The sequence below is a fragment of the Apteryx rowi genome, unplaced genomic scaffold (genome assembly GCF_003343035.1).
Source record: "Apteryx rowi isolate R43461 unplaced genomic scaffold, aptRow1 scaffold_1, whole genome shotgun sequence".
Taxonomy (NCBI): domain Eukaryota; kingdom Metazoa; phylum Chordata; class Aves; order Apterygiformes; family Apterygidae; genus Apteryx; species Apteryx rowi.
This window is the reverse complement of record NW_020447196.1, coordinates 371,227-396,246: the sequence shown is the minus strand read 5'-3', so window position 1 is coordinate 396,246 and position 25,020 is coordinate 371,227. Positions and strand designations below refer to the sequence as shown.

The 25,020-nt window shown below is 37.5% G+C and overlaps 1 long non-coding RNA gene across 2 annotated transcripts in view; it reads left to right on the top strand.

Moving 5' to 3' along the window:
* Positions 1–25,020, top strand: part of LOC112962537 — a 211,132-nt gene that overhangs the window by 112,645 nt on the left and 73,467 nt on the right. The window contains exons 3-4 of one of the 2 annotated variants that reach the window (XR_003252344.1): positions 10,729–10,819; positions 16,468–16,548. This is a non-coding gene — a long non-coding RNA (uncharacterized LOC112962537). The remainder of the gene's footprint in view (positions 1–10,728; positions 10,820–16,467; positions 16,549–25,020) is intronic. The other variant, XR_003252345.1, reaches the window with a different exon arrangement.

Sequence of the window (25,020 nt, the reverse complement as noted above, 5' to 3'; positions counted from 1 at the left end):
GAGCACTCAGAATAGATCTCATTTGTAGCAACCTGAAATGAACATATAATGGCTCAGCAAATAGCAGAACACTTAAAAATTAAAGGGGAGGCATGCAGAAAGTGCATATTTACATAGTTCAAAAGACTGAATGAGTAATGATGGGGATTTCCTACCACTAYTTCTGTTGTTGCCACTTCATCACCTCGGAGAGGAAAGAAATGAGGACTTTCAGTATAGTTTGGAGTTTAAGGGTCTGAATGTATGATTTTTCATCCCTGAGTTACCATAGTATCCGGTTTCCCTGGTTACTGTTGACCAAGGAAGGGACTCTAGGGAAGCTGGGTCTTGATTATTTTTTTAAGGGAAAAAAGAGAGAGAGAGGTCAGAGAATTTATTTATTTATTTATTTATTTATTGGTGAGAACACAGAATGAGAGAATAGTGCTGGAGGATAACAGTTGGGAACAGATTTTCTCTGAAATGGAATTTATAGATTTCTCTTCAGTGCAGAGAGCTAAAGTAGTTGAAAGAAAAGGATTGGTTTTGTGAAACAAATTCTGATAAGAATGAGGAAAAGCAGAGATGTAAAGCTGTCTTGTAAGAGGCTGGAAATAAGAAATGAGTTGTGTCAATACATGTGATACAATATGTGGTTTGACCAGACTTCCAGAGATATTTGGTTTGGCTTTATTTTTATTCCAGATCAACTATTCCAGGTTTTTCAAAACACGGCTTGTGTAGGTGCCTTTTCCATGAGTTGTCAGGAACAGTGCACCTAAGTTACTGATATTCATAAAGAACTGTGTTGTCAATCCAAATTACTTCATTTACTGCAGTAGCACTTCAGGGCTATGATCATGAACTGGTCCTTTCCATGCTAGGTCCTTTAAAAACAGGGAACCAAAAAGATTTACTTCTGTCCTTCTGTCCTATTCTGTTTCTTGGTAATCCAAAGGATTTTGTTGGTATTCCAAAGATGGGACTGCTGACCAGTTCCCAGAAAGGAAAATTAAAGAAAGAAGATCCTTTCAGCCTTTCCTCATGGCTTGCTGTACTGCAGAACTGTAAATAGAAAAATAAATGTGGCAGATTATAACAAGGAAGGTTTCCAGTGAGGTTCTTTTTTTTTTGGATCAGAATATTGTTGGATTTCCTTTTTGCTTTCAGACTTAACTGTTTCATATCCAGAAAGCTTTTCATCCTGTTCAGCACTTTAATAGAAACCCAATACAACAAACATTCCTACACAGCCTTCAGTTTGGTAATCACTGGAAAGCAAAGGAAGACGATATCTGTTTTCATCCTTTAGACTGGCTGGCATCTAATTAGAGCTCCAGAACTGGTGAATTTTTGACACCTTTACATTAGTAAAATATTTTTGGACAGTTTAATATTGTTATACSACCAAGATCTGCTCACCCTGGAGAAACTCTTAAGAGTGAATTCTCACACGTACAAGCTTGGTTCTGCTGCCCCAGTTCTAGTGTCAGAGACAGTTTAAATGAAAACATGTTTCTGCTTTCTCCTACTGTTTTTAACTACGATGCATATGGTCATTTGGCTCCTTCATTTCTACAGCCAATTACAGATATTTGATTGGCCCAGCTCCTCCCTATTCCTAAATCAAGTTTAAATAAAGGCTTAAATATAAGAATACTAAACTTAATCCTGTGTAATCTCTAGTATTTAGATGAAATTGTAAATCACAGTCTTTAATATGCTCTTGTATTTCTTTTCACGGGGCCCAGATGGTAGGAAGCAGATGATTTTGCTGGGCAGAGAATTTTAAGCATGTGATTGCAAGGTTATTAGTAAATGCATCGTTTTGCCATATTTCATTGTTGGACTTTTTGCTGGTCTGTTTTGTTGGTCACTTTAGTAAATAAGATTTGTTTTTAAAAGATTTATTTCATAATTTTATTTTCAAGGTTATTTAACACGTTAAAAAGACATTTCATTTCATGTCTTCTGAGGCAGAGGTTTTTTACAGAAAAGAGAAAGAAGGCAAAAGTAATGTGCTGTATCTGGGCATATTGACTGAAATGGTCTCTGTATTTCACTCTTAAGTTCAAGGTTGCAGACTATTGACAGCAATGGTATGAAGATTTTAACAGCCATAGCATTTCAGTAGCCTACAGAATAGCTTAGTTCATAAGAGAAAAGTGCATCTGTAGTACTATAATACTACCCTAACTGGGCTTATTAGTAACTAATAAGTTACTAACTGCTATTAACTTAGATTAGTAATTACCGTGACTTTAGGAGATTTATTTTTGATTTTTAGTGGAATAGAGATAGAAGGTAGAATGAGGTTTTACATTTTGACTCTTCGTTTTTATTGTGCTCATATTCTCCTTTATATGCCAATGTATTTTGAAATAATGTTATTTTTCTTCAAAATATGAGTTTGGATTCCCAAATTCTCTCTCAATTTTTCTTATTTATGAGATTTTTTCCCCATGCTTTCAAAATGGTGTTTCCATTTCTGTTTTGATCCTGTTGCATGAGTACATGAGTACATCAAATTTACATATGCAAATTGGGTGTTTACATCTGCACATGGCCATGCATGGAGTCACTTTTTGCATTTGCAGGTAAGGTATAGCTAAAGTGCAAGTACAAGCTAGGTAGTCCAGCAGTCTCAGTATTGCCAAGATTCTTGTTGACATGACAGCAAAGGAGAATTTTATAGATGGATTGGAAGAAAGTGTTAAGGGGAGCCCTCCCACCTTTGGAGACAGCATGGGAGAATGCACAAACGTGGTTGCTTGAAAATCTAAGAGCTTGGAGGCTGACAGCATGGGTTGAAGAAAGGAAAGAATCTTTTGGTCACATTCATGTCCTTATTATTCTCAAAATGCATTTTGTGTGCACGAATAATTTGGCTTCTTGCAGACACTACTGTCTTCAATGGTATTTTTTTTCTGTATTTGTGACATAAGCCAGGTTTTCCAGACAATGCACCTCTCTGCAAATTCTACATTTTGGATCCCATAATCAGAGTTCAGTTCAGTGTTTCCCAACTTAACTGGCTTAAGAAAACTAAGTGACATCTGCAAGCCTCAGAAGTACCTTTGGCAAAGAGAAACATGGCAGTTGCTTCAGATACCTTGGGTGCTTGGTGCTTGGGTGATCCTAGGTTCATGAAGTAGTCCAGGGAGCTACTGTCATAACAGTACAAATTAAAGTGTAGTTTCAGGTGTTGATGGCCAAACTGGACCTCCCCAGCACTGAATAAGAGAGGGGCAAACCACTCTACTCACCTTCTCCCTACAGTAGCGTGCATCAAGTCCTCAATTACAGAATGGGAACTTCTAATGATCCTTCTTTGACAGAGGCTGATTCTTTAAAATTGTCATCTTTAGTATGCAGGTGGTATCTAAACTTGTCAGACCTAGGAAGGTATTCAGAAATGAGATTTTTTTCTTGCCTTTGGGGGTAAGATTTCCCTTTCCTCAGGTACTCATGTCTAATTTTATTGATAGAGACCAGTTAACTTTAGTTTAATTTGTTAACGAGGTGTTGTAAATAGCTCTTTTTCAAATGTATAGCAATGTTTTTTCACAGTTAGTCTTTTTCTGATACGACTAGTTTGCTAAAATTTCTGAGATTATTTTGACTAGACTATTTTGTACAAGTATCTGAAGGGAGGGTGTCAAGAGGATGGGACCAGACTCTTTTCAGTGGTGCCGAGTGACAGGACGCGAGGCAACGGGCACAAACTGAAACACAGACACTTCCAYCTGAACATGAGGAAATACTTTTTCACTGTGAGGGTGACAGAGCACTGGAACAGGTTGCCCAGAGAGGTTGTGGAGTCTCCTTCTCTGGAGATATTCAAAACCCGCCTGGATGCAATCCTGTGCAATGTGCTCTAGGTGACCCTGCTTGAGCAGGGGGGTTGGACTAGATGATCTCCAGAGGTCCCTTCCAACCTCAGCGATTCTGTGATTCTGTGATTATTCCTTTCATGCTGCTGAAAAATATTCTTTTCAAAATGTGATTTATTTAACAGGTAATATGTCCAGTTTCCTCAGTGGGAACTGAATTTTTTCCCTTCATTTCTCTTTCAGTGTCCAGATGAGAGTAAAAAGTCATAACTACCTCCCTCTGAGACAAACAAAATAAACAATTTTGTAGGAAATCTGCCATTAAAAAAATAGAGTATATATTTGAAAGGACAGTCTTTTAGAATTCAATCAAAAAGTTGCCAATGTACATATTTTGCCACTTGTGCATAAATAGTAATTTAATTTTCTGTTCTGTTTTGCTGACACGTTCCAAAAATGTCAATCAGAAGAGTGTGCTGTATTGACCTTACCAGTTACTTGCTAAATTTTACAAGCATCCCATTAGTCAATTCCCTTGAAAAGGATACTGTTGCTGGTATTTATTGTTGATAGGTGTAACCCCAAATGTCCCATATATGGCAATAAAGTTTACTGTGTTCTAAAAAGAGGACCCAGCGCATCTGAAAACCATAGTTTAGCACAGGCAGGAAACATTTATGTAAAAATAAATAAATAACATCCTGTGGCTTGTTAGATAGATGAATGCCTGATGAACACACCAAAATCACCAGAAGCATCCAGTATTGCCGCAGGAGGTGTGAATTTGCTCTTAAGATGTGCAAGTAGAGCTAATCAAAAAGATGAAGCAGTAGCTGAAAACTAAGGTATTTGAAGTTTGGAAGGAAACATGCCAGTAATCTTCCATTAATATAGCACTTTTCACCCAGAAGATCTCTAATTGCTCTACAAAATTTCTCCAGGGATTTAGAAGGTGTTAGTAATTGGTAAAATGACATTAATTTATTTTCTGATATGCAGTGCCTTCTGGGGTTAGAAATAGCTGTTATTTAACAGAAATGAAAATTAACTAAAAAGTGGTGGGACAGGGAGGGAAAGTTCCAGCTAAGCATGATGTAACAACATATCCACAGTTTTCTATAGAAATGGGCAAGAAAACTATATTAAAAATCTTTTAAAAATATTTTAATGTCTTGTGCTGTGCATTGTTCCCTTGTGAAGTATAGTTTCTCTTGTGTCCCAGGAGGCTGCAGATGGGGTGTATGTCRGTACCATCTCACACCAGTCACTAGTCATACAGATGTGAGAAAAGGCACTCCTTGTTATTAGGACTTTACAGTAAAAAAGAGTGCTGGTTTCACTACTGTTTACCCATTCACTGTGTGAAAAGTTGAAGAGGTTTTACTATTTTTTCAGAAATTTCCTGACTGCTCTTGTAGCATAGTTTGAATATTACTGTGATTCATGGAAAAGATTTATAGTGGGAAGAATGGGAACTCTGTGTAAGTACAAAAAGTTCAGAAAAAGATTAATTTTTTAATACCGAAGGTTTCCTAAATCTGATTTAGGCAACCTTTTAAGAGGGATGAAGATCTGCAAATTAGGATTGAATTTGTAAGCTTTCTATGTGTAATGGAGTAGGTAAGCTATAATTTTTATTTAGTTGATGGGAATAAATATTTTATATGAACTGTGCAATATTTCGCCTAAGACATTTATCTCTTAGTAACTGGTGGCCTAAGAATGCTACTTGCATTAAAAGGTAATAGCCATTTCTATTCGTTTAAAGCCATCTTTTGTTTGCACATTTCTTTACTCCTAAAAGATGATAATTTTTGTAAAATTTGGTAGAGATATTATTGAATGAAGGAGGAAGGCTCCACAACTCTGTTGTTTTGTTAGTATCTTCGGAGCTGCTTTGTTTTATGCTTTCTTTCCTGAGGAGATCAATAATGGATGGCTGACATCATTCCTTCACCACTCAGAAATGAGAAAGTTTAAATGCATTTCTTTAGGGCAGGCATGTTTTTCATTCTGAGCTGAAAACCCTATAATTGAGTGAAGTTTATAAGTGTGATTGCTACTGGTGTGTGTTCCAGTTTGATGTGCCTGTGAAAGGTTCCCCTGGCATTTACCTGGCTCTTAGGAATGTTGACCTCATCTCCCAAACTGGCCAGCAGGTAAAATGTCTCTGCTGAGAGGTGCATCTACAGAATGATGCTTATTCTCAGGAGCTTTTAGGCTTACTGTGACATATGATCACAGTCGTAACTTTCTCAAAGCTTGAAGGTTGCACATAATTGGCACATAATTAACCTAATTTTTATTTAAAAAAGAAAGAAAAAGAAAGCAAAGCAAAGAACAATGTCCATTGCTATGCAGTGTTGACTAATACTTTTATATGCTTAGTGAAGTGAATAGAAAGTCTACGTCAAGTTTGCCATCAGTAAGAACATGAAAGAAGAAAACTGGATGGCTTATTTGACAGGACTGTTCCGCTCTTCAAGGGTCTAAAAAGTGAGCAGAAATGGGTACCACTGGAATAATGTGTCAGTATAAACATGTTTACTTTTTGGGACAATGATTAATTAAAGAACAGTTACTATTACTTGTCAATACCAGTAGCATTTAAGTCCCTTTCATTAATAGAAATGTAAATGTACTCAAATGAAAGACACAGGGACGAAGTGTGCAGTACAGACAGTGATGGGTTCAGTGTGAATGCAAAGTCATCTTTGTGTCTCAGATCCCTCTCTTGGATAAGCTGTCCTTTTGCTACTCTAAATATCTTATTGTATCCCAGTAAGCAAACTCTGGCACAGCAGGTCTCTGATGTTGCCAGGACACAGATTGTTTTACCTACCAAAAGGACACTGAAAATGGCAAGAACAAGTTCCAGAGCCAGATAGTCTGTCATCTCTGTTGCTCCTGCCTGAGTTGATTTTATTTTACCTTTTGGAAGTCTTTCTATGACACCTGTTTGCAACATATATCTCCAGAATGCTTCATGTATAATATGCTGGCCCATGGTGAGGGTCAGGTTGACTTTCCTGTTATTGAAGATTTTGTCCTGTCTGTTCATTTTGCCCATCTTTTTAATGCTCTTGATGAATACTGACTAATATTCTGGCTTCCATCACACACATCACAGAAGTTTCTTGAAAACTGGAAAAATTCAGTTATTTAATTTATTATTGTTTTCATCTACTAATTTGGAAGTAAATAGGTAAGACAAATTGGCTTGCAGCGTATGTGAAACCACACTGGAATATCTAACACAGAAGTGCTGGGATATAATAGCTGTATATTTGGATTCTGAACAGCAATAATGATAGCAGCAAGAATGAGTCTATCTTCAGTACCAGAACAGCTGAAAATACAGAGTTGCTGTTACTTCCCTCAAGTTGAAACCTCCTGAACCGTAGCTAAACTCCCTCTCCCCCAACCAACCAAACAGCAGCAAACCCCACAAAGGAGTATTTTGAAACACCCTTCTACAATGAAGGGAAGCAGCGGCRTTCACATGGAAGATGGAGAGACTGGGAAACTGAGGGAGAATCAATGGAAATACTGCAAAACATTCTTTTACAAAACTGCCTTGCCATGAAAAGAATGGCTCTCAGGTCAGCTGACTAAATCAAAAAAAAAAAAGAAATTAATAGTGCTGAGAAAAAAATAAATACAGTCTAAAACTGAAAGTAGAGGGGTTTTTGCTTTTTGTTTTAGGAAAGGAAGAGGTAGCAGAGATTCTGTGAAGTGCCTTGGGAATCTTGGTTGTGACTTTATGTGAAAGTTGTTTACGTGACGTCATGGCAATTGTCTATATAACTAAGAAAATGGTTATCTAATACAAAATGAGGTGGAATGTCACATGTACACTGTAAGAATGGAAGATTGTTTTACAGTCAGTATCAATATGTATATCTGTGGTTGGAAGTGATGTTTCACCATTAGTTGTGTATATAGAACTTTATCACCAAAAGTAAAATAAACCCCTAAATTCTGTAAATCAGCACCTTTTTTGAAATCCAGCATTTATCTTCCTTACTGTATGAATTCAGTTCTATCAGAAGCGGTATTCCTATGTTTGTCTTGTATGTAGTGAAAATCAGTGCTAGTTCTCTTACACATAAATATGCCATCTTTTTGTGAATTGAGTTTCAAACTCTTTTATCAACACTGATTGCTGTCCAGGGAAATGACTTCAATATATCAAAGCCTGAGAGAAAAGAAAGCCAAGAATGGCTGGATATTTCAAAGTGAAATAAAAAATGAGCATTAGAATTCATGACAGATAAAAGCAATTTGTAGTACAGAGGTAGGCGTTGTATTAGATAAATGTATTTAAAATATTGCATGTAAATGAAATAGATATCTGAGTTTAAGAAGAAAGAACAGTGCGATGCATCAGTATTTAATAAGGTATTTGAAGGTAGTAAGAGACTTGTTTGAAAATAAGATTACCTATAATTCACTCTGGCTGCTTCAAAATTAATTTTTCCTGAGTCGGAATTGGTCCCATTTTCTYCTGCTGAATAGTATTTTACTTTTAAAGTAGGTTTCTTCATTTACTCTACTTTCAACATAAAATACTATTCAGTATTAGAAACAGTGGGAGAATAGTCCTGGGAGCAAGCTTTTTAAAGACAGCTCTTACACTTTCTTCATTAGTGGGAGACAAGGATAGTTTACCAGAAAAGGTGAAAACTTTTCAGGTGTCTAAAAGGGGTGACATTCACCATTTAAGTTTTTTTCTCAAACATTTGTCTTCAGCTCATGAGTAAATATAGCAGATATTTTCCTGTTTTCCAATGGAGATGTACCACTGCTGTGGCAAAACCATTTCTGAACAAAAGCAAGCTTATTCCTCAGTAACAACTAAATAAGTTTGGAAGCACATATGATTTGTCACATTTGATGATATAACAGCTACAAATGAAGCAAAATACAGAGAAGTAATCCTTTATAAAATAAATGACAAGACTGTATTGCTTACAATTTAGGACGTGACTAGATTTCATTGATATGGATTATTTACAGTTTGGGTCTACAGAAGGACAGGCACTAGTCTGATTGTTTTAATAACATACTGCTAAATAGGTGTTCATTTACAAGGAAAATACTTTGTCTTGTAGTGTTTTTAGGATGTTTTCATTTTTAAGATGTTAATTTTTTGTTGATTTTACAAAAGAGAAACACACTCCACCATGATGTGAATGTCATTTGGGGTATGTTCACCATTTTTAATAGATATTAGTGATGAACTTTTTCTATTTGACTCTGCGCCCTGGGCTTTGAGCTTACTTGGTGAAATATAGAATATATGTATGTCTGTGTGTGCGCAAGATTGAAATGGCAGCCCTTTTCTCTTTTCAAACAAGGAACATACATTACAGAAATGTAGACTATTGCATGCAGTGCTCGTTTCCAGGGTTCAAACCTCTGTGTGTGATTGGCCTACACATGAGAACTTGACATTTATAGAGAGCAATATTGAGATATCCAATTTCATGTTTTCATAAACTCATGTCAGATTGCTCGAAAAGCACACCGGGGAAATCTGGACACGTCCATATACATTCCATGACGAATCTGTCCTGCTATCTCATCATCACAGGTCTTTTTTAAACAAAAGGGACCCATGATCACAATAGCCCAGAACTGATCTATCAGCTTTTCCCATTTCATCCATCATTAAACTCTTTTGTCATTATATTTGGCTCAGTTGTATACAACACATTTTTCCCCTTTCTGTGACCTTCTTGTAAATTCTGATCTAGCTACCAGACATCTGAATCTCATTCTGTGCCAGGTGTCACTAGTTTTATGATTTCAGACCAATTACTAGTAATACAGGAAGTAAAAGTTTCCTTAATGATTTGGCATGGGTGCCCTCTGCTACAGTGCAGGGAGATGGTTTGTTGCTGTCAGCTGCCTCTGCCCTTGCTGTGTTGGTATGTGCTGGAAGACACTGAGGTAGGCAGCATGTTCAATTTTTTTTAAAAGGAGGTTGCTTAGTAGTGATATTTTTGGCTAGCTGAAAAACAATAGAGCCTGCCAAGAATCTTTCAACTCTCACTGGTTTTTCATTTCAAAATTTCTTGGTTTTTTGGTGGCAAAAGATTTTGAAGCAGAAAATCTCTCGTACTTTGGAGATGTTTCCTAGTCATCTCTAGATAACAGCTCTGAATCTGTCTTTTCCAGGTTGTAAGGAAAGTCACAAGCCTGTTCTGAAGCAAAGGACTTGACAGTTCTTTACTGAGGGAGATTATAAGAGCATCTCCACAGCTTTACAGCCAGGCAACCCAATTTGAAGTGTACTATTATTAAAATGGCTCGTAAATTAATTTCAGTCAGTTTTAATGTACATCATGCACCTTTGATTTTCTTTCATTCTGAGTTAGCTATGTTTAATTGGAGCAAATAACTTTATTTTCTGAAAGTTTTTATTTTAACCATTTAGAAGGACTCATGGCTTAAACAACTGCCTTGGAAGTATGGCTGAAATAGGACTTGAGTTTGTCTTACTTCAGTCTAAGTGGTGGTTATCTTGTAGACTTCAATGTTACTGTTTAATGCATAATAATACAAATAAACTGGTTGAACAGGAACACAATTTTTTCTTTGTGTTAATAACTTAGATATGAAATAGGTCTGTTGTTAGAATATGTAAGTGTAGTGACACTATAGCTTCAATGACTACGCAATGTGTCTTAGGGACCCTGTTGTACCAGTCCCATATCATTTAATGCTTGAGCTGTAAAGCAGACAGCATTCAGTATCTTACTTAGATCATCATTTGACACTCAGTCGCTCTTATAAACATACCTAGCCAGCTCATCAGTTACCTGGACTTTAAACTTGTAATTTTGACTTGTTTCAATTTATTGCACAATTATGTTACATGCAGCATTCATCTATGAATATTCTTTTTCAGTAGAACAGCGAGTTGGCAACAGATCTGCTGTGAAAGTTGTGATACTTTAAAGGACAAATATTCTGCTGTGCTTTTCAAAACTTCAAAACAGGTAAGATACAATCAAATTTTATACTAGATTGTGTTTTGCTAGTCAGGCACCATTATGGTTTGACAGGCATGATGTGATACGATGAAACATGAATGACATAACCCAGTGTGACATAACTGATAGGCCAACCTAGAAATTTAATAAACGGTTCCAATAAGTTTGCTGTACTGCCCTCATCATTGTCCCCAACCATTCCCCTGTGTTATGTCAATGTTTGGGTCAGGTATTTGGTCTGAAACAGACCAGAAAATGCGATGGTTTGCTTATTCATGCAAAATGTGATAGGCATTTCCATGTGTTCTGTCTGGGTATTCCAGATATGAATGGTGTTGTGACTGTGTAATTATTAGCAGTTTAGGCACCTGGAAATTATCTTGGTTGTAAATGGGCCAGTAGAGCAGCTACTGAGTATATGGAATCATTTGGCCTACTTACATATAAAGTGCCTGACTCTGATATACTGTATTGTGGCTACCTATGACATGACTGGCTTCTTTCTGAAGTTCTTAGGTTTAAAAAAAGAGTTAAAGACACTGTTCCAGTTTTTTTCCCTATAACTTATGATTGTGGCTTACTCAAAGAATTACAGTCTCCTCATAYACCCCTTCTGATTTACAGTCCTGCTACCATGAGGTTTCTCTTCTAGTTCAAGGAAAAACAGCTGGTGGAGCTAAAATCCCAACCTCCTATTTTATCACCTAAAAATGCAATCACCTAAAATCAACATAATATAAAATGTTATCTAAATAATCCTCCATGTTATGCATTCAGACAGATATCAGTTCTGCCTTGACCTCTTTTCTAACTATAGAAAGTTAAGGACTTAGAATCAAGAGTTTTTAAGGTTTTGTAGATATTTAATTCTCATTTCAGTGGGAGTTGGCAACCCTTAGAAATATAGCTCGTAGTCAGAACATATTTGTTATCATATTTGTATTTTTTTTTATTATTTGCTTGTTATATGGAAACACCTATTAATACTACACATCACAAAGTATGTATTCGCAATTATTATTTCTAGGAACTTTATCTAGAAGCCTTGTAAGCAATCTGTACTCTTTTAAACAACGGCAAGTATATCTAACAGCACTTATGAAAGAGCTGCTTTTACTAGTTGAGTCAAAACTGTCCTGTGGTTTATTCCAAATTAGCCCACATAATTGTTTGCTAAAAATGGGCTGGGTTATGGGAACCAGAAAGTAATTGTCATGCATTGCCTTACTTTTACATTTGAAATATGAAATAAAGAATCAGTGTAACCTAATTTAATGTAATGATATCCGTATCGCCTTTTTAGAAAAAACATATATGTAAAACTTTATCAAAGCTTTCACAGGAATATTTGGAGACTAAGGATAATTTGAATTGATTTTAATTAATTTATTGCTTGCAACATTAAAGTGAAAAATATTTCTTTAAAATCCTAGGAAGAAAAAGAGTACCATATATTTTTGTTCTGACCTTGAAATCCATCTGTAGTATTTTGATGTAGAGGTGCATGCAAACTCCTCTGAGCTAAAATCTTCTCATAAGTCTCCTATTAAGGAGTGAAACCCTGGATACATATAAACACACTAGTGTGATCTAGTTTGGATCTGTTTGTGGATAAAAGTTTTGTAAACATTTGCAGGTTCAATTCTTTAACTTGTCTTACACTGAAATCTGGTATGATAGACTTCACTTCCAAAAGAATTTCCCCATAGTTCATTCAACTGGTACAAAACAGCAATTTTCTTCACAGATTTCTGAGAGAGATTTATTGTGTTTATTTTAAAACATAGTTAATTAAATTAAGACAAAATTTTGGGAGGGGTTGGGAAGGGACATTCAATGAATGAGACTTCATGCTGCTTATAGCTTTATATATGGAATTGATCCATGTACTGCTCATGGGGTGCCTGTATGTTGGCACAGTAGACATCTGCGTGTCAGGCCTGGTGTCAGGCAATATTAAAGCCTGGAACGATCCAGGGCTGCTTGTCTAGTGTCAAACGTGATGGTGCAGAAAGGATAGTGAATATGACTGGTGATGGTGACTGCACTAGGCATAATATACTCACACATCTACATTGCAAACTGTGGTATGGTTGAGCCTATAGTAAGGAGCAGCACTCTTTCCTTGTCTCCCTAGAGTCATCTGAAGCTTGCAACGATGCAGACCTAGAGCTGAACTTTGCCTGGAATTTAGGTTCCAGCCTATATTCAAAGTATGATATGCATATACCCAGTTGTTCCCTAAAAATAAGAAGCTTTTATCTCCACACGACTCCAAGTTTGAAGGTGCCTTATGCCTTCATAATGAGGGAGTTACTCTGAATACATATTTCACTTTAAATTCATGCCCTCCTTTATTCTGGATAACTTCATTGATGAAGGGCATTCAAGTAACTCTTGAGTCCTGCARTGTACTGGTTAAAGACAGGAATAAACTGTCTGCTGCCTATGTATAGTAGAAAGACTGTAACTGTTTAGCCCCGCAAGCCTGACGTATCTGGAATGTCAAGCCTCCATGCTCTTCCCGCAAAGGCCAGGGGCAACAGAGGTGATGACTGTAATTTTTTTTGCAAGTAGCCAGATGGTCTTGTTCTTTTCATTCACCTGAATAGATAATAGGTAGCTCAGGAAAGAAGTCCTTATTGTCAGCTGAGATGTAAATGCTTCTGGACACAGAATATTGCCATTTAAACCTGATCTTATTGTCTCAGTCTCTATCTGAAGTAATTTTCTTAGGGATGCTAGATTATGCAAACTAAATGTAAATAAAAATATTAAATAGTACTGAATTATGGGAACAGCAGTATTCTGTCTAGGTTTTTAGGAAATAAGCTTCAGATACAAATGTTGTGATGTGATATTATATTTAATGTAGGTATTTGTCATCATAATGTATTTCCAGGGTATTTTCCTTGTAAAGCAAGCTATAGAATAAATTTCAGTAAACTTGACATATATATTCCTAGGGAAGAAGAGGTAAAAGAATGCAGCTAACACAGCTCCGAAAGAGATTTGGGGGTGATATGTTGCTAATGAATACAAATCTTTGTAGGTTATATTGAATGGTTGCATTCAGCAAGTCCAAAAATGTTTTCCTCTGAAATCTTTAACTCCATTCATCTGTATCAAAAGTCTCTAGCTGTGTTTTTGTCCATTTTCTAACCCTGTCTCCTATCTTGTACTTGTGTCTTTGTGGCTTTTCCCACAAGGATATCCAGAGGTAGGAGCAAGGCAAATACCACAGCAGACTTCCATGAAGCCTCTACCAGCTCACTGATGAACGCTTGTTTTAATTTCCTCTGTCTGTTCTTTTTCCTTTCCTCCCACCTCTCAAAGGTCATATGCTTCAACAAGCAATCCAGAAATGCCTTTCTAATTATCATATAGTAGTTGAGTTTGCTGACTACCATCAAAAACAAAAAAGTGGTTTTCACCAAAGATAAAAAGAAGTTACAGAGGCACAATGGGATTTAAACAATGAACAAGGGGTCAGATTCACCCCTAAAGTAACTTCTGTAAACTTGGCCATGTGTTTGAATTGTTTAGTTCACAGTTGCCTCTTTACCCATAAAAACAGGCACTTTTGAAACCCGGTGTTATACAACCTATTTTCTGGCTAATGTCAGGCTTCTTGGCAACACTGTTAAGGTAATATGATACTGCAGTAAGATAGTTAATGTTATGCATATAGTAATGCAATACATAAGAGTTAAATTCTGCTTTTGAAGGTCAGTGAATTTTGAAGTGTATTATATAGTGCTCTGTATGGAAGAAGACAAGACAAGAAGACAAGAGATATGCTCACTGACTCTGGGATGATGGGAGAATTGCACGATGCAGGAGGATTTGCAGTGGTTCCAAAACAAATCCATTATTAGTCCCCACTAAAAAGAGACTTGGGAAACTTGAGTGAGAAATGGCTAGTTTAACACCATTCCAAACTTAGGTCTGTGCTTATATAGCTTAAGCACCTTCCTGGTATATTCCTTCTTTCTCACTGCAGAAGGAAAATACCATGTTTGTCTTTGCTGGGGAAAGTATTTCCTGCTACTTGCCTTCCCTCTGTTCTTTGAAGTAGTCAGTGAAAATGACAACAGATTAAACTTTTCAGGTTACTAATGAGTAACAACTTATTTTCTGGATTTCCTAGGAGTTTTTCAATATTTGATGAATTTGCCCCGCTCGGATTATATTTGTGTGTACTTCTGGAGGAAAAGGTATTATCCATTAAAGATGCTTTGCACCATTACAAAATTCATTTTCCCTTGGCTCGTATCCCCAAGATATACCTTGGTTACTCATCAGAGTTTATGTCATTGCTGCAAGTCTCATCTTCAAGTGTGTTTGCAATAGTTTAGCTACTTTGTTTAACTGCTATAAATAGTTTAACTACTCTAACTGCTATAAATAACATACCTGTAACATGGAGCTACCTCTTTTCTCCCTGCCCAGCCTCCATATAGACACAGTCTAATTTATGAATGGGATAGTTAGCTATACATTATGAACCATTAAATATTCTTGATTCTGATGTGGGAACAAATGGAATTCATCATTAACAATTGAGTTTTAGGGTGAATGTTTGTGGTGCATGGGAATATGTATGTTAGAAGAAATTTATGCAGATTAAATCCATTAGCAATTTTCTGTGCACCTCATTAAACAAAATACCATATCCCACATAGCTCTTCTGATGCTCTCATTAGACAATTTAAACTATACTATTCAATATTATTAAACAGAAAAATTCCCTGGTGTAATGTCCCATAAGTGAATTCTCAAAATCTACAGATGCCATACTAACACCTTGGACTAATCACATTTTCTCACTATACTGTATCACTGCTCAGGCTGCCAAGAGACAGGCTGGCAACTACAAAGGGGATCTCTGGTAAATAAGTATATTTGCTACTTGTCACAGAGCAGTCCTGGCTCTCTGGCAACATAACCGGCTTAAGGCACATGTAAAGCATGTGTGCAGCTGTGCATCAGGTGTTGAAAATACTTCTTGGTGAAAATTGTTGAAGATGTTGCCTTGTCACTTTTTTTGCCAGAAAATACAGACTCATCAGACACTGAAGTCTTCTGTGGGAAGATGTCATCTTTGCTAGACTTTATAATGGAATCATTTCTGGGGTCCATGATGGAGTAGCTGGTGTGGCTACATCTGTGACAAGGGCCATAGTTTCACAGTCCCTTTAAGCCAGTATAAGCTGACTTCACTGCTTAAATAAATGTTCCAACCTTCCCTTGATGCCAGCAGCTCATTCTTGTCCTCTCTTATGAGAACTTATGTTGGCACATGAATGGGCAACAAAGTGGGACTGACTGGCTTAAAATTAACCTGGCAAAATAAAATTGGATTTGTTTTGATATAGTGAAGTTTGCTGATCTGGTTCACTATCTGGCCTTGCAAAAATACTTACGTTGGCGCAAAAGAAGGGAGAGCAGTACAGACTGAGATTAAGGAGAGAGAACACAGAACTGCTTCTTTCAGTGGTAATATTGGTTTATGGCAGTTTAAAGGCTTCATGATACTGTGACAATAATGTGATAAGTAGTTCAAAGGAAGGTCTGTGATCCAAAGTCAAACACAGGTAGGTGGAAAGCCTTAAAGAGCATTTGACTGCAAGAACTTGTCATTATTTTTACAGGTGAAAGGGAAGAACAGTGATTCCCCTTCTCTGTCCATTCACACATGGCAAGAAAAGATGAAAAAGAAAGTGCAGGCTAAAGTAAGTTATAATATAATCAGTCCATATGGAGGTAAAATTAAAAAGTGGGGAGACACTTTCTTTATTCCTTTCTTCCTCTGCTACTTGACTGCTCTCCCTGTTTTCCAGACTGGAATGTGCCAAAAAATTTTCATTTCTATGCCCCAAAGTGTTGTGTCTAATTCCATCTCCCACAGCCTGGAAACAAAGCAATCTATTAACAAGGGGACAGCAGGGGAAGAGGAACGATTCTCAGTTGAGTACTCAGGGTTGAGGTCAAGTTAACTTTTCTTTCTTATTTATGAGTGAAGACACAGTAGAGTCAGAGAACACTAACAAAGGCACTTTGTTTCTCCCTGTTTTTCAATATAGGGCAGTATTTTACTTTAAAACGAGGTTAATAGTATTCTTAGCTTCTGTCCTCTCCTTCCTTCTTGCAGATGCCAAAGCATGTAGAATTTCTGTTCCTATCTCACACTGGAAGCAGCAGTGTATAAAAGAATAGATGAATTCTTGCAGTGTCACATGTAATGTCCTTTGCTGCCTTTGAACATTTGTCATTTTGATCATTACACACAGTACAGTTTGAACAAAGTAACTAATCAATCCCTTCTCATTGTGTCCTTCACATACTGCCTCGTATCAGCTTTGTTCATTTCCTTTATTTTCAAAATTGTGCAGTAAACAGTACCGTAGGTCTGCTCAGCATTGGGGGGTGGCCTGCCATTCTGCTGTGCGAGAAGGAGTGTTCCTGTCAGTAGCTGTCACCTCACTCAGTCAATCAGGAATGCTGCTGAGATTCATGAGGATAAGTGGCTGCCTGAGGGAAATATTTTGTACCTTATTTTGCTTTCTGTAGCTAGTGAAGTGCACCCCACATACTGAGAAGGTTTCTGGAGCACTAGCAAGGACTCCCTGAAAATTATTTCCTCCACTGAAAGCTGGCCCAGCCTGGCATATGTGAAAGGGGCCAAGTAGAAGCTTACTGCTCCATGCTTTCATTGGCTTTATGTAGACTTGTGGGGGTTGTCCTGATGAGACTGGGACAGTCCTAACTGTGTCTGGACAAAGTGTAAGCAATTTTTGTGGATGAGCCATCTGATAATCCCAGCCTCAGCCTTCACTGACCCCAGCACCTCATGAGAGAAAAGGGTTTACTGGCTGCTTCTGTCAGTGTGAATGACCGAGGCATGGCCTGGGGCTCTCAAAGAAGTCATGGACCCTCTGGGACAATCTAAAGAACTGGGTTTAGTCCTGTAAAGAGAAAATCTAGTAAAGTTTCTAACTTTTTCCTTAAGTCACCTGGCAATCCTGATGGGGTCAGATGCATGCTCAGCTGTTGTAAACGCTGTAGTTCCCCTGGCTCGCAGACGGAAGGGAATTCTCTCAGTTACAGTGCTGCTGGCGTGTGAGTGCCTGCTTGTAGCCATGGGTGAGCTCATAGCACAGAGCTGGGCCCTGAATAGCATTGGGATTGTAGGAGGAGGGTGAAAAAAAGAGGCGAGAGAAAAAGTAATCTCATTTTTTTACATCAGGATTGCCTTTTCTCCTGGACCATAACCCATTCCAAATCCCTTTGTTAAACCATGAATACGTTGTATGCTAACCAAATAATTTCTCCTATTATACTTTACATGCAATAAAATTCTTCAAATTCAAAGGTCACCAGCCAGACATGTAAAATGACTTCATGAACGACTTCAGCTCATTAATCATGCCTCAGTGTAGCAGTGACTCTCCCCTGTTCATTAGAATAACATTTTTTGCACTTTATGGCAAACCATCATTATAATACAGAACAAGGACAACAGTGTGTGAAAGACTTTTTTAATGAGACTTCATAACTGCTCATGGTGGGACTTCCCATCCTCCTTGTTCTTGAAAGAGCTGTCTGACAGAGGTTCAGAAGGATTTTACCTGACGAAGAGAGCCAGGAACAGAGTTTCACAGGGAAAATTGTCAATGAGCTTACAGAAAGCTGCGTAAACCTGGCTGCCCTGTTGGCTGAGCTGTCAGTCTTCAAACAAATACAGAGAGAAAATCTTTAATTATACTCACCACACATATGACATTTTATGCTCTATTATTGTCATTTGCAGCAGTTCTTAACTCACTCACAGAGAAAAAGCAGCAGTTCAGGATCCGAGGATCTTGAGTGGACTCTGCACTTAAAAAAGACAAACTCTGTAGTTTAATAGCAATTACTGAGGAAAATAAACTCTTCATCAGAACCTCTAAAACTCAGCTGTATCATCAATGTTCTTGCTGTTAGTCTAATATTATTTTAGTCCAAACCTTGGATATACCAAAGAAAATGGAATTGTTCCAATAGTGCTGGACTGAGACAGCTAATTTAAATCTCCCGTAATAAATATTTTAAGGGATGTTAATAATATTATAGCATCTTTCTTCTTTAGCTGAAATAATGAAATTGCAAAAATGGCTTATAAAGTTTTGTGGATGTTCATTTTTAATTAAAATGTTCTCCTTCTGTTTTCCCTCCGGAGTGTAGTGACTTTGTTAAGTGCTAGAAAAGATAGCAAAGTTCCTCACAAAAAGAAGCACCAGTCTGTCTACTGACCTCATGATTCTGTAACTTTTTCATTTCTTGTCTGTGATGCTGGTGCAGGTTCTCCCCCCAAATAAATACTTACAAAGCCAGGGCCTAATCATGTTCTCCTGCTCAATTTTAAACTCCCTTTCAAGGTAAATCAAGTTTTAATTCATATGGATGCAAAACATTCTACATTATGTGAGAATTATGCGAGAGAAGTAACAATAATTTGCTGCAGTACCTTGCAGTATTGCCAGCCTCAAGAGGTAAAATAAAATGTTATACCTGATGAAATCATATGATATTTTAAAAAGATTATATTGCTCTTTTGGCCTGCCATCTGATTGCTCTCCTTTCTCAATCTCCAGTGTTTGTGACAGTGACTGCTATAGATATTTTTCTCTCCCCACACATCTCATCTCCTATGCAGTGATTAATTTCTACATCTAATTTCTTAATCAATTCTTTTCTTCATCCCCGAATCTATTCCAAACCTGTAATCTCTGTCACTAAATCCTCAAATGAACTCTACGCTAGCAGTATTCAGCAGAGGTCTTCCCAGCTTTGCCTGTGCTCATCAGAGGTTTTGTACTTCCCTCTTTTTCTTGCTCACTGGCCGGGGTCTCTTTCCGTATGAGCACTGGGCGGGCCAGGGACAGAAAAGTGTCTTCTTTCAAGTTTGGAGCTATGGAGAGGCAATGTTCTTTTCCACTCGCCCAAGTACTCCCATCAACATTGTGATAGGCAAAAGAGGTACTGAAACAGAAGAAGCAGTTCAAAGTATAAATCATGGTTACTAGGATGTTCATGAGTTCCTTTCTTTAGCTGCTGTCTTGCCCAAATCATCAGACTTCCTCTTGCAGCTTCTATTGGTCTATTTTCCATCTTTCTCTCCAATTGGCCAAGAAAAGACCTTTTTTTTCTTGTGATCTCTACTCCTCTTTCCCTGATGTTGCTCTGATCTGCTTTGTCAAGTGATCAAAGCCCCTGTTCAGGTGAGCTGTTGCTTAGTTACCACCTGCCTGGAATTCACTCTTGAAAAATTGCTTTGTCTTGAGAAGTAGTCATATCTTTGTTCCTGGGTGCTCCATTTAAATGGATGATCAAAGTTTATCAGCCCTCTCTATTAGCACTGTGTCAGGTGAAAAAATTTCTCTTGTCACCATCTCTGGATTTTAGGTCAATTTGGAGAAAAGAGACCAGAGAAAAGGCAAGAATGTTCTACAGTTTAGAAAGGAGTTTGTCAGAAAGGAGTTTGACAGGGAAACACACAGATGGTCTCCAACACCAAACAGAACTGTACATAAGCAGACCTCCTAAATACTTACAGGAACTAGTCAGTGTTTGGAATATATATATATTTTTTGGTTAATGCCTCTAGAATTGTATTTTTCCATAGACATTGGGGAGAAGCTTAATTTCATTTTTCTAAACTAAAATACCTCACAGTGATAACATAAATAAAAGAAAACATGCAACAATCTGAAACTTAAATCTTTTTGCACTAAATAAGCAAACTTGACTAAAGAGAAACATCTGTACTACTGACTGCTGCTGTTGTCCTTCCTCTTACTCTTTTCCAAATTTCCTCCTGGAGGCAGTGCAAAAGTTGTGTGTGCACTTGTCAGTGACCTGATGCCAGTGTACTGCCTTAACTTCACATTTCCGCTTCAAGCGCACAAATGAGAAGAGAGCAAATCAAGTGCTGAGATTCTTTTGTCAGCTATGCATTAAGCAAGAGGCCCATTGATGTGTAGAGTGGTGTTCAGACCAGACTGGAGATCAGGCACTCTCAGCAGCAAACACCTACAACAGCAGGATCAAAAGCAAAGGCAGACTTTAGGTGAGAAATATGGTCATAAGCCTATACAACATCTAGCAGCATCAGCAGAAACACAGAACTGATCATCACCAGGATCCTTTGAAATACCCAGAAAATTATTGATGTGTGTGTGCTTTATGCTATATGCAGGTAGAAGACTTCAAACAATCCATAAACTGTAAAATAAGACAGATTGTATCAAAGTTGGCAGTGGCAGAAATAGAAACATCTTCTAGCTTTGTTCCTAGCCAGAAACTCATCCCAGCATTGTAAATGAATGACTAATGTGTTACTGAATTTTTTCGTGATCTTCAGTGGACTTGTGGGTGAAAAGGAAGCTTAAACTTAATGTTGGTGCAGGTTTTCCATCAAATAATGAAAAAATCCTGGTAATTCAATGGACAGTGAAATTCTTTGGGTTATCTAAGCATTCAGAAATTTCCTTCAGCTTCAGGAATGGTTCAAACTATATTTGGATTTTTAAATTCGTTACACTTTCTTTATTGACACTGGATACCTGTGGCCTTGTTATAAAACAACCCTCCTTCCTCAACCTCCAAAAATATACAATGGTATTAGAAAAAAATGGGTGGGTTACTTTTCTCTCTCTGACTCATTCTTCAATATCTACTGAGTTAAACGTGGACATCACTCTCTGAATTTACTTAGGCTGTCTACTGGTACATTTGGATTAGCTGGATGAACAGTAGGCATACAGAAGAGGTAGACTAGGTATCTCAGATCTTTTGAAAGACAGAATGTAAGTTATCTGAGCAAAATTAAAAAATACTGATGATTGGGTGTTTGCACATGTCTCAGTTTTCAGGGCATATAGATAGGAAATTTTTTGAAATACTTTGTGTACACATTGAAGCTGCTAGAGATTTTTTTTATGTGACCCAGTTAATAAGTTGATAATACTGGCAAGTCTCTTACGTTAATGACTGCTCTTGTCCTGACTTGATTTACTATGTCCAGACCCACCTGAGTCAGAAGGTGCTGAGATTAGCTATAATTAAAATACTCCTTACCTTTGAGTACTCAGGTGGGATGTCAAGTCAGGTTCAAATCCTGTTCTTACCACTGATACAAATCCAAGATAAAATCAGTGAAGGCAATGTTGCTACTCCGGAATCTCACTGCTGTAGGAGCAAGCTTTGGTCCCAACATGTCCAATTGACTTCCTATCCAAATGTAATAATGAAAGAGCAGAATATTGACAGGTTCTACTTGGGAACTCAGCGATGATGACAATTTGCTGCTATTGTTATGTGATGATGACATCCTCTATAAGCAAATTTTGGCTTCAGATCATGAAAAATAAGTAATTAAGTTTCATTTTGTCATGGATATGTTTAAAGTTGATAGGACAAGAACACATCCAAGGTCTAGGAGTGATAGTGAGTCTGTGCGGTCTTTAGAATCAAATTCCAAGCCTGACAGTAAAACAAAATAATCAGTACTTTTGTAATATGATGAAGTGTTTCCATAATTAGAGATTGAAAAATGTGGTAACAGTCAGTTTTGGGCAAATATTTTTTCTCTGCAGTCTTTAACTGAGTGTTCTGTCCATTGCTATAAGGTAAGCAAGCTTCAGAGTGCATTGCAGCAGATTTGGGGGGGAGGGGTGTTTAAGCCTATTAAATTAAGGTATTAGCTAATTTGAAAAAAAAAAGGTGAACATGGAGCAGAAAGAACAGAGGATAACTTTCTGATTATTTTAATTCCAAAATACATTTCTTATTGTTTTGCCTTCCTGTCGATAGAGTAGCTGTCTAATGTTAATATAATACTCTATACCTGTACAGCATCTTCTACCTATTGATCAACCCTACATCAAAACAGTTCTTCAGCATATGTGAAGTTTCAGACTGTCTTTCTGGTTATGCCAGTTCTTTTTCCTAGCTAACTTGTTTCGCCTATTTTAATGAATTAAGTTTCATAACACTCTGGAGAGTTAGGTATACTGGGCCRTCATTTGTAGGATTCATTCAAACTTCACTTTGGAGGGTTGGAATATGTTTACAGTTAATCTTATAGGATTTCTACAAAAGGCAATAGTGTCATTGTGTGTAGACGGCTTTTTGGAAAATTTCATCTTTGATGGAGATTCTACAGCACAATCATGCAGGTGCAGAAATTTGATGGTTGCTGAAGACTGTCACGAGAGATGCAGAGGAACCAGAGAGAGGGTGGGGCGGGAGAAGAGAGAGGAGCTGGTTCTTTAGTGTTCTTATAGGTTTCCGTGCTTCTCTGCTTTAATCTCATCCCTGCTACTCTTGGAAGCTGTCTGCTATCAGGCAAGGTTGAGAACTACATATACTTTCTGTAATTCCAGCTTGCCAAAAGATGCAGCTTTCGTATTGTGTGCAAGCTCAGGAGAAAGAGAACAAGCTCACTTCTCTGGTATATCAACTTAAATGCACGTCTGCATATTTCTCTGTCTCAGTGGCCTAATTTTTACACTTTTTTTTTTTCAATTTTCCCTTTGTCCTATCTCTTTCTTTAGGTTTGGTAGATATAATCCTGACTTGTGCCTCTAAGTCTTCTGTGTTTCTTATATCATATTTTGGAATCTGTTAAAAAGGCAGAATGGAGTGGAACAGACTATTGCAACAGACCTGTGTGCTCTACTCTTCCTCTCTTCAAGCTTGGGGGAAGGTGGCACATTGGCATCCTCCCTTCCAGCTTTTGGCAACCACACACTTCACAGTCTCTCACACTATTCCTTTCTTTTCCATCTCAAAAGACCATCCAAGAATGGATATTCCCCTCTTTTTTTCTTCCACTTTGTGTATTTTTTCTGTCATGAATATTTGCTTTGATTTTGCATCTTCCTACAAACCTTTCTTTCATTCTAAGCTGCTTATGGGTCCTTTATTCTGGTAGTGCTACATGGGATTTCTACTGAGAAGCTCAGGAGCTTGGAGAAAGGGAGTGAGGCAGGCCTGGAGTAGGAGTTGGCAAGTGGTAGTAAGAAGAAAAAGCTATATTCTTCCAAGGTGCCAGGTCTACAGCTTAGGTCTGCTGTGTCTGCAGTTTAAGAAAGTTTTATTCTAAGTCAGTAAGTTCAATTCTAAAAAATAAGTAACATTTTAAAAAGTTGATTTGTTTTCAGCTAGAGCAGCCAGGAGGTTGCTTTTCTTTACAAGTGAGAACAGGCTGAATTTTTGTTTTAGTGCCCCACCTCTCCATTTTTTCAATTAAAAACGAAACTGTAAGTAATATCAAGAGTTCCTGGAAACCAGCAAGAAGCAAATTTTTGCTGGGCTATTGATTGAGTGCTGAGCTATATTTTCACAATATGAAAATATAAATGTTGATTTCTGTGACTAACAAACTAATCTGACATCTGAATATGGAATATATGCTTCTTTTGAACTTCTCTTTTAGAAGAGAACTATATTATGGGAGGATGAGCAATTTCCTGAAGTAGTACTTAAGTAAATGTTAGCATCAGCTAACACGTGCCATAATGCCAAGTGAGTTCCCCTAATACTCCTTTTGTCTTGCCTAAGGCTGTTTTTATCTTAGTTACAACTTTTTCAATTCTTGTTATACAGTAATTGCTATAATTAGTAACTTACTGCTAGAGTCACAGAGTAGTTGAGGGGCCTCTGGAGATCATCTAGTCTAACCCTCAAAGCAGGGTCAGCTAGAGCAGGGTTGCTCAGGGCTATGTCCAGTCAGGTTTGAATATCTTCAAGAATGGAGACTCCACAACCTCTCTGGACAACCTGTTCCAGTCTTTGGCTACCCTCACAGTAAAAAAGTTTTTTCTTATGTTTAAGGGGAATTTCTTATATTTCAGTTTGTGTCCATTGGCTCTCATCCTGTCTTTGGGCACCACTGAGTTGAGTCTGGCTCCATCTTTTTTACTTCCTCCCATCAGGTATTTACACACACTGATGAATTGTGAATAAATTAAAAACTACGCAAATCAAGATGATGATTCCCAATGACAACAAAATGGGCTGTGGATATAGCAATATCCAGTTTCTACATGAAACAGTTTGCAGTATGGGAAACAAAAGAAGAAACAAGACAGAAAAAAGTGGCTAAGGCTGATACTTTGACCAATTTGGGTGCAACCGATTCAGGTGCAACAGAGCTAGAT